The following is an 8,998-nucleotide window of genomic DNA, read 5'->3' as shown; positions in this document are numbered from 1 at the left end:
TTTGGCATTTGCGGGTTTTGAATGAGGGCCCAGACGCGCGTGCAAAAGGGGCCATTTCTCGTTGCAGGGTTCCCGAGTGCTTAGCGGGCAAGGGCACACCTGCTCTTAGCTCGCCCCTCTCCTTTTCTTCTAGCTCGCTCCCCCTCCTTCTCTCTCTCTCTCTCCTCTCTCTCTCTCTCTCCTCCTCTTTTTCTATTCTCTCTCTCTCTCTCTCTTCTTCGCTCTCCTTCTCTCTCTTTTGATACCCTCCCCCCCCCCCCCCCCTACACTTAACAGTTACCTATCGTTCTCCTTTTTTTGCTTTCTTCGCTCTTCTGTTTTTGTTTTGTTTTTCTTTCTTTCTTTCTTTCTTTCTTTTTCTCTCTCTCTATGCTTGTCTGTTTCTCTTTCTTTTTCCATCTCAAAATCTCTCTGTTTTTCCTGTTCGTAAAAAATGCGATTTTATTTCTTGCGTTAATTTTAAATAAACTTCTAGAATCAAAAGACAATAAACACGACCCGATAATTATCTTTTAACACTCCTAAAATTTCCCCCTTTACACGGTGTATTCTTTTAAGGACACATTTTTATTTTTATTACGTCGCCCCTGAGTATTTCCCAAAAACCCCTATAAGGCTATGTGCCCTCCGCCCCCGCCTTTTGCCTTGTTTGTGATTCTTATTTAAAAAATTTGTTACATCTTATTAGTGATATTTTGGGTGTAGGGCTTTAATAAAACATCATGGGGGTTTTGCGGTAGGTAAGAGATACATACATGGCGTAGGATGCACACACACAAGACACCACAAGCCACAACACAACACCCCACACACCCCACCACACAACCACACACACCACACCACACACACACACAAAAAACCCCACGCCCCCCACAACACACAAAAAAATGTAAAAGCTAGCTAGAGGCAGAAAAACAGACGGCAGTGGATAGATAGATGACTATAATGCTGATGGTGACATGAGGACAGATTTTTTTTGACCCAAAAAATGCAAGGAACGTTTTCACTTCCTTTTCCCCCTTTCTTTTTCGGCGCCCATTCCCCTTTCCCCTTCTCCTTTCCCCTCCTACCCTTAAATACCCCCCCTCCCCCAATTCCATTCACCTTCCCACCTTTCCCCCCCTTCCCCCCCCGCCCACCCCCCCCCAACCCCCCTCCCAACCAAAGATGTATACCCTACTAAAAAAAAGAAAAAAAAAAAAAAAAAAAGAAAAATTGTGTGTAAAAAATGCACCAAATCCATCGTCGATTTTATTTCGACCTCTTTTCCCCCCCCCCCCCCCCCCCCCCCCCCCCCCCCCCCCCCCCCCCCCCCCCCCTTTTTCCCTTAGTTTTTTTTCTAACCCCCCCCCTTTTTTTTTTTTTCCATCTCTTGCCTCACCCCTCACTTCTTCCACTCCTTTACCCCCAAGTTCCCTTTCCCCTTTTTCTTCCCCTTCCCTTTTCTTCCCCTCCCCTTCCTTCCCTTCCCCCCTTTTCCCTTTTCCTTCCCTCCCTTCCCCTTTCCCCTTTCCCTTTTCTTCCCTTTCCCATTTTCCTTTTCTTCCCTTCTCTCTCCCCTCCTCTTTCCTTCTCCCTTTCCCATTCGCTTTCCCCACCCTTCTTTTCCCCATCCCCCCTGCCCTTCCCATTTCCCTTTTCCCCTTCCCCTCCCCATCTCCTTTCCTCCTCCCTCCTCCCTCTCCCATTTTCTTTCCCTTCCTTTCTTTCTCCCTCTCTCCTTCCCCTTCTTTCCCCTTTCCCCTTCCCCTTCCCCTTCCTTTCTCCCTCTCTCCTTCCCCTTCCCTTTTCCCTCTCCTATTTCCTTCCTTTCCTCTCCTCCTGTCCCTTTACATCCTCCTTTCCCGACCTCCCCCCAAACCCAACACACAAACACATAATCGAGCAACAGTTTAAAATGTTTGGTGAAATGGGAGAGACAAAAAGTAAACTAACTTCCCGCATTCTCTCATAGTTCCTTTGCATTCCACCCCCTTGCCCATTTCCCCTTCCCTTCCCACCCCCCACCCTTCCCCATCAACGCCCTTCCCTTCCTCCCCCCGCTCCCTTTGCAACCCCCAAGTTCCAACACAGAGACACGCGCGCTCCATGTTTACACCGTCTCTGATCCCTTCTTCGTGGGGGTTCGTCGGGCTCTGACTCTCTCTTCCCTTTCCTCCTTCGTCTCCCTCCTTTTCTTTTCTTTTTCTTTTCTTCTTTCTCTTTTTTTTCTTCTTTACCTTTTTCTTCTTCTTCTTTTTTCTTTTCTTTTTCTTTTAATTTCTTTACCCCCCCTTTTTTTCCTTTTTTTTCTTTTTTTTTCTTCTTCTTTTCCCCTTTTTTTCTTTTCCCTTTTTTTCTTTTTCCCCTTTTTTTTTCTTTTTCTTCTTCCTCTTTCTTCTTCTTCTTTTTTCTTTTTTTAATTCTTTACTTCTTCTTTTTTCTTCTTTTTCTCCTTCTCGATCTCCACCTTCTTTCCCCCTTTCTTACCCCTCCTCTCCTTCTTCTCTCCATCCTCCCGTTCACCATCCTCCACCCCCCCCCCCCCTCCTTTTCTCTCCATCCGCCCGTCCACCCCCCCCCCCCTTCCCCTCCATCCTCCCCTCCAAACCGGCCCTCCAACGCCGGCAAGGATGGAGTGTTAATCACATTGGGCCAATTTGCAGCTTTTTCCCCACTGCCATCTCCGGAGGGGGGGTATAATTTCCCGTAGGTTTGGGGGGGACTGGGGAGGGGAGGGGTGAGGGGAGGGTTGAGGGGAGTGGAGGGAGGGTGGGGAGCAAGGAAGGGTGGGGAGGAAGGGAGGGTGGGGAGGAAGGGAGGGTGGGGAGGAAGGGAGGGTGGGGAGGAAGGGAGGGGATGGTGGAGAGGGGTTGGAGAAGAGATGGGGAGGAAGGGATGGGGAGGAAGGGGTGGGGAAGGGAATGGGTAGGGAAGGGGGAGGAAGGGGTGAGGAGGAAGAAAAAGAGGAAGGAAGGGTTGGGGAAGGCAGGAATGGGTAAGGAAGGAGAAGGAAGGTAGGGAGGGGATGGGGAAGGGTGAGGAAGGGGTGAGGAGGATTAAGAAAATTGGTATGAGATATTTATGGAGGAGGAAAGGGGTAGGGAGGACGTGGGGACAGGTGGGGAAAGGAAAGGCAGGATGATGGGGAGGGCGGAGTGGGAGGGGCTGTCGAGGTGTTATGGGTACTTTGCCTCTGATTGGTTCCCCCTTTACTGCGTCTGTTGGTATGCATTTTTTTTTTCTCTCTCTCTTTTCTCTTCTTTTCTATTCTCTTCTCTTCATTTCTCTTCTCTCTCTCTCTCTCTCTCCTCCCTCCCCCTCTCTCTCGTGTCTTTTCTCTCTTTCTCTCCCTCTTTCCTTCCTTACAGAAAGAGAGAGAGAGAGAGAGAGAGAGAGAGAGAGAGAGAGAGAGAGAGAGAGAGAGAGAGAGAGAGAGAGAGAGAGAGAGAGAGAGAGAGAGAGAGAGAGAGAAAGTGAAAGAGAGAAGGAAAAGGAAAATGCAAGTCATATTACCATCAACGTTTCCACGGTCCTTAACACGACGTGACAAGAACATGCATAACATTGACATCATATAATTGCAGTTCAAAAAAGGAGGAAAAAATTATGTTTAACACGGAATAATTTTCTCATTGAGAGACTTTATTACACGATGGACATTAATGCATAAGACCCTAAATATCTCGTATTCTCTTTTCGACACTTATATCTCGTTGTTGAGTTCATTAATAAAAACTTAGACATTAAGTACAAAGGCATAGGTTTGTGTGTGTGTGTGTGGGGGGGGGGGGGGGGGGGGGGTTGCATGTCGCGTCAACATGTCGGTTTCCTGTGAATGGTGTAAACGCCTTTTTTTCCACCCGGCGTTTAATTATTGTGTGATGAGCGTGTTACTTTGTTTCAGGGTTGTGGCTGGATGGACGTGTATGACGAAGAAAATAGGAATGTTGGATTCGTTCGTAAAAGAAGAAAGTGATCTGTGTGTGTTATTTTTATTATTTATTTTTTAGGATGAAAAAAAAAAATATATATATATATAGAAATGAGAAAAGAGCTCTGAGTAACTTAACGTAGACTCGTGATTTTATAAAACTTATAAAAGAAAAAAATAAGAAAAATAACCTTTTACACACTTAACTAAAAGAGAAAAATATATAAAAAAAGAGCATCTTTATCATAACAAGCCTTTTCAAACCCAGATAAATGCCTAACCAGTTACCCAAAAGAGAAAGGGGAGGGGAAAGGAAGAAAAAAAAAAGAAAGAAAGAAGAAGAAAGCTTAGGGAAGGAAAAGATGAAGAAAGAAAGCGGAGGGCGCAGCAAAAGAAGGAGAAGGAGAAGAAAGGCGAAGAGACAGGGAAGCAGACGTCGATGACAGCTAGCCCCGCCGCCGAAGGACGCGGATGTGCAGCCGACCCAGCGGGCTCATTACTCCTCCTTCTCCCCCCTTTTCTCCTCCTCCTTTTTTCCCCTCCTTCTTTTTTCCCCCTCCTCCTTCCCCCTCCTCCCCCCCTTTCTCCCCCTTTTTCCCCCTTTCCTTTTTCCTCCTCCTCCCCCTTTCCCCCTCCCCTCCCCCCCCTTTTCTTTCCCCCTCCTTTCTCCTCCTCCTATTTTTTTCCCCCTCTTCCCTTTTTCCCTTTCCCCCTCCTTTCCTCCCCCCCTTCCTCCCCCTTTCCCCCTTTTCCCTTCCCCCCTTTTCCTTTTTCCTTTTTCTTTTTCCCTCCCCCCTTTTTCCTCCTCCTCCCCCTTTTCCCCTTTCCCCCTTTCCCCCTTTTCTTTTTTTTTTTCCCCTTTCCCTCCTCCTCTTTCCCCTTCTTCTTCTTCTCCTCCTCCTCCCCCTCCTCCCCCTTTCCCCCTCCCCTCCCCTATTCCCCCTTTTTCCCCTTTCCCCCTCCCCCTTCCTTTTTCCCCCCTTCTTTCTTTCTTTTTCCCCCCTCCCCCTCCTCCTCCTCTTTCCCCCCTTTTCCCTTTTCCCTTCTTCCCCCCCTCTTCCTCCTCCTCCTCTTTCCCCCTCTTTTCCTTTTTTCCCCTCCTCCTCCTCCTTTTTCCCCTTTCTTTCCCCCTCTCCCCCTTTTCCCCTTTCCTTTTTCTTTTTTTCCCTCCCCCTCCTCCTCCTCCCCTTTTTCTCCTTTTTCCTTTTTCCCCCCTTCTTTCTCCCTTCCTCCTTTTTTTCCCCTCCTCCCCCTTTTTCCCCCTTTTTCAACAATTATTCATCTCTCACTTCCTCTGAAACTGGTCCTCTAGCGGCCGAGCATCTCCAGAATCCGACAAATCACGATTATTAATGCGTAAGGAAGCACCTGCAAGGGTATAAGGACTCTTTTATCAATCCTTTTAGGGGTCCTTAAAAAGATGTAAGTCCTTAAAAATGTATATGTATAAAAATGATAATAATGAGGAAAAAATAGTATCGGATCTTTTTTTTTACACTCGCAAAATTGCCTGGTTCTCAATGCATCTATCTCTTTGTTTGGCTCTCTATCTATCTATCTGTCTGTCTCTGGCTGTCCGTGCGCACTGAGAATGCCAGACATATTCCAACCACGTACATACGAGAGAGAACAGCTGCTTTGAAAAAAAGAAGAGGGAGAGAGAGAGAGAGAGAGAGAGAGAGAGAGAGAGAGAGAGAGAGAGAGAGAGAGAGAGAGAGAGAGAGAGAGAGAGAGAGAGAGAGAGAGAGAGAGAGAGAGAGAGAGAGAGAGAGAGAGAGAGAGAGAGAGAGAGAGAGAGAGAGAGAGAGAGAGAGAGAGAGAGAGAGAGAGAGAGAGAGAGAGAGAGAGAGAGAGAGAGAGAGAGAGAGAGAGAGAGAGAGAGAGAGAGAGAGAGAGAGAGAGAGAGAGAGAGAGTGAGAGAGTGAGAGAGAGAGAAAGGAAAGGAAAAAGTAAGAAAACTAATCCCAATACGAAATGAAATTCATGACTTCTTCTCTACCGATTATGCATCATTTTCATGATTCCCCCCCCTACCCCAGCCCCTCCCCCCTTATCTACTTCGTCCCCCACCTCGCTTTACTCCCGGCGCGCAGTTGCATTAATAAGGTTCTAGGAAAATGTGCATTTTCTGGAACGACTAAGAGGCAGGTGTGACAGATGTGATACGCTTAGGAGAAAAAGGCTGTTTTTCGAACATGGGGGGGGGGGGGGGAGGGAAAAGGGCTGAGCGTGGGGGGGAAGGAGGGAGGGGGCGTTGCTGGGGAGTAGGGAAGGAGGAAGGAGGGAGGGAACGGGGGGGGGGGGAGGGGTTTCCAGGCCTCCACAACCCTCTATCAGGCATTTCCTCTTGTACAATTGTTTTTGTTGATGATGCTCTTGCACCTGCTCTTTCTCTCTCTCTCTCTCTATCTCTCTTTCGCACGGTAGGGCCTGCACACACACACACACACACACACACACACACACACACACACACACACACACACACACACACACACACACACACACACCCACACACACACACACATATGAATATATATATATATATATATATATATATATATATATATATATTACGCCATATAGTTTACCAAAATCAAAAGCGGCCAGGAAGCAATAATTAAACCGAGTCATCAAAGCACAGATTCTTTTTCAACGATAACCAAAATCACACACAAATCATCGCCAAACGTTCCGAAAGAAGAAATATGGCAAAAACCGCTACTGTATCACCACCACGTTCCAGCCATTACCAACGCCAAGTCAACCAAATTTAAGGTAACCTTTTGACTTTGCGGTTCCTCGGCACACCTGTCTGCCCGCTGGTGATTTTTTTTTATTATTATTGCTCGCGGTAAATCGATTTGCAATATGATTTATAAAATATCTGTATATCTTTGCATACTTTATTATCTTCTTTTTTGTTTATATATATATTTCTACTTTAAACTTTGTTTCGGGAGCTGCAGTTTTGTTGGGAAAAGGATGTTAGTGTGGGGAATAAGGGAGGTGTGTGTGTGTGTGTGTGTGTGTGTGTGTGTGTGTGTGTGTGTGTGTGTGTGTGTGTGTGTGTGTGTGTGTGTGTGTGTGTGTGTATGTGTGTGTGTGTGTGTGTGTGTGTGTGTGTGTGTGTGCATGGTGCGCGTGCGCGCGTGTGTTGGCCTTAAAACTGAATTTCCCAATATCTAAATACAATGCTCAAAGAGTAATCATACTAATAAGACCAGAGACTTTATGATGAAATAATTACCAATTCGGAATGAACTACTTACCGATCTCCACCAAGCTATTTTACTGATCCCGGCTACACCCACATTCTTGTTTACGCCATGTATTGATCGTTCAAGTGATACACGTCAAAATACATCAGTGCTTGAGTACATGACTCCCCGATAAATAAGGAAAGATTCTATTCCCAAAGTATTCCCTTGTCGTGGAGTGTTTTCTAATGTTTGGGAACTCCGGTTATGTCGTTGTGGAATGCGTGTGTTTCGGTGTGATAAATGGATAACTTGAGAATCTTCAAATGTGTATTTTTGTGTGGTAAATGGATAAATTAAAATTAGCGTGTGTTATGTATTTTTTCGGTAAGAAGTGATATTTTTTTCTTCCAAGACTGCTGAAATCTATGGTTTGTTCAAGTTATGTTTTATAAAGTAAGTTCCTTGGCTGTTGTCTTTGATATTTATAAAGCAGGCATTATATATCCGGCAAGGTAAGAGTGTATTTATGCCATATGGTTTGATAGCAATGCGTGGAGGAGCACTCGGCAAACTATTTATGCAAATCAGTAGAGAAACTTCTCGTCACTGGATGGCATGACGAGAATTCCTCATTTGCGAAAATATCTCCACAACTGTTAAATATGACAAGTAAATCGACATTATTTTACTCAACAGTGCAGTAGAATCATGCTACTGTCCCGAATGTTTGAAAGGCCATGAAATTCACCAAGTGTTCTTACAGTACTGAATTCTTTGAATGGATCTGCAAGTCATTGCAAAAGTGGTCAAGCCTTGATTGATGCGGCAATGAAGAGCCGTCTCAGAAAAGCGCCTCGGGTGAAATACAAATTGACAGTTTGATAACATATAGCGCCCTTTTTAATAGTCTCTATCAGTCTATTATACGTTAATCGCTCAAGTACTTAAAATGATAATGTAAGCAGTGAAAGTTTTCTGAAATTGGTTACCTGATTAGGAAACCGGTCCGATGAAGGAGTAAGACTTTTGCAGTTTTGATAAAGTGAACAAAAGCAGTTGTAATGCTACGTCATCGTCATCGTCATCACCACCATCACCATCATCAGTATTATCATATTCTTTAAGCGACAGGAAATGCTTGCTAGCGTCTATATGAAATATAACTTGACTTTTCTTGTTTTCACATAATATCCAGTGCGTGAAGAATAGCATTAATGATATTAATACGTACAGTAAAAAAGAAAAGAAAAAAAGAAAAAGAAAGAAGAAAAAAAAAAAAAAAAAAAAAAAAAAAAAAAAAATATATATATATATATATATATATATATATATATATATATATAGCGACCTACCTTGCTCCACTAATTTGATCATGAAAAGATTACGGTTCTAGATAATAGATTTTTTTTTTGAAAATGCAGTACTTTATCTCATATTTAATTTTAACGGGGCACCCCCACACATGGGTAGAAAAAAAATTGACGCGGGTCCGTCCAGAGCTCGTATTTTTTCCTAGAGTTACCTATAAAAAAAAAAAAAAAAAAAAAAAAAAAAAAAAAAAAAAAAAAAAAAAAACAGTTTGATCAAATCTATGGTAAGGCCACTCCGTACTGCGATTTTTTGAATTTCAGCTTTTTTTTCCGACTGTTTGTCATTGTGAACGATATATGGGTCACTTCTCAATTTTAAGCCATGTATATCTTATTTTTTTTCCGACAATAATAAAAAAAAATCGGTCCATGACTTGGCCGGCTGCACTCCGAACTACTCGCGAAAGAGAAAACATGCTCTGGAGGCATTCGGAATTTATAACTGCTGACGGTCCGCTGGCTTTTTTAAAGCACTGAAAACATGACCTTGAAATCTGGACTCATTCCAAAGT

The sequence above is a fragment of the Penaeus chinensis genome, chromosome 34 (assembly GCF_019202785.1).
Source record: "Penaeus chinensis breed Huanghai No. 1 chromosome 34, ASM1920278v2, whole genome shotgun sequence".
In the NCBI taxonomy this organism is placed as follows: domain Eukaryota; kingdom Metazoa; phylum Arthropoda; class Malacostraca; order Decapoda; family Penaeidae; genus Penaeus; species Penaeus chinensis.
The sequence above is the reverse complement of the archived record's forward strand: the minus strand, read 5'-3'. Positions refer to the sequence as shown.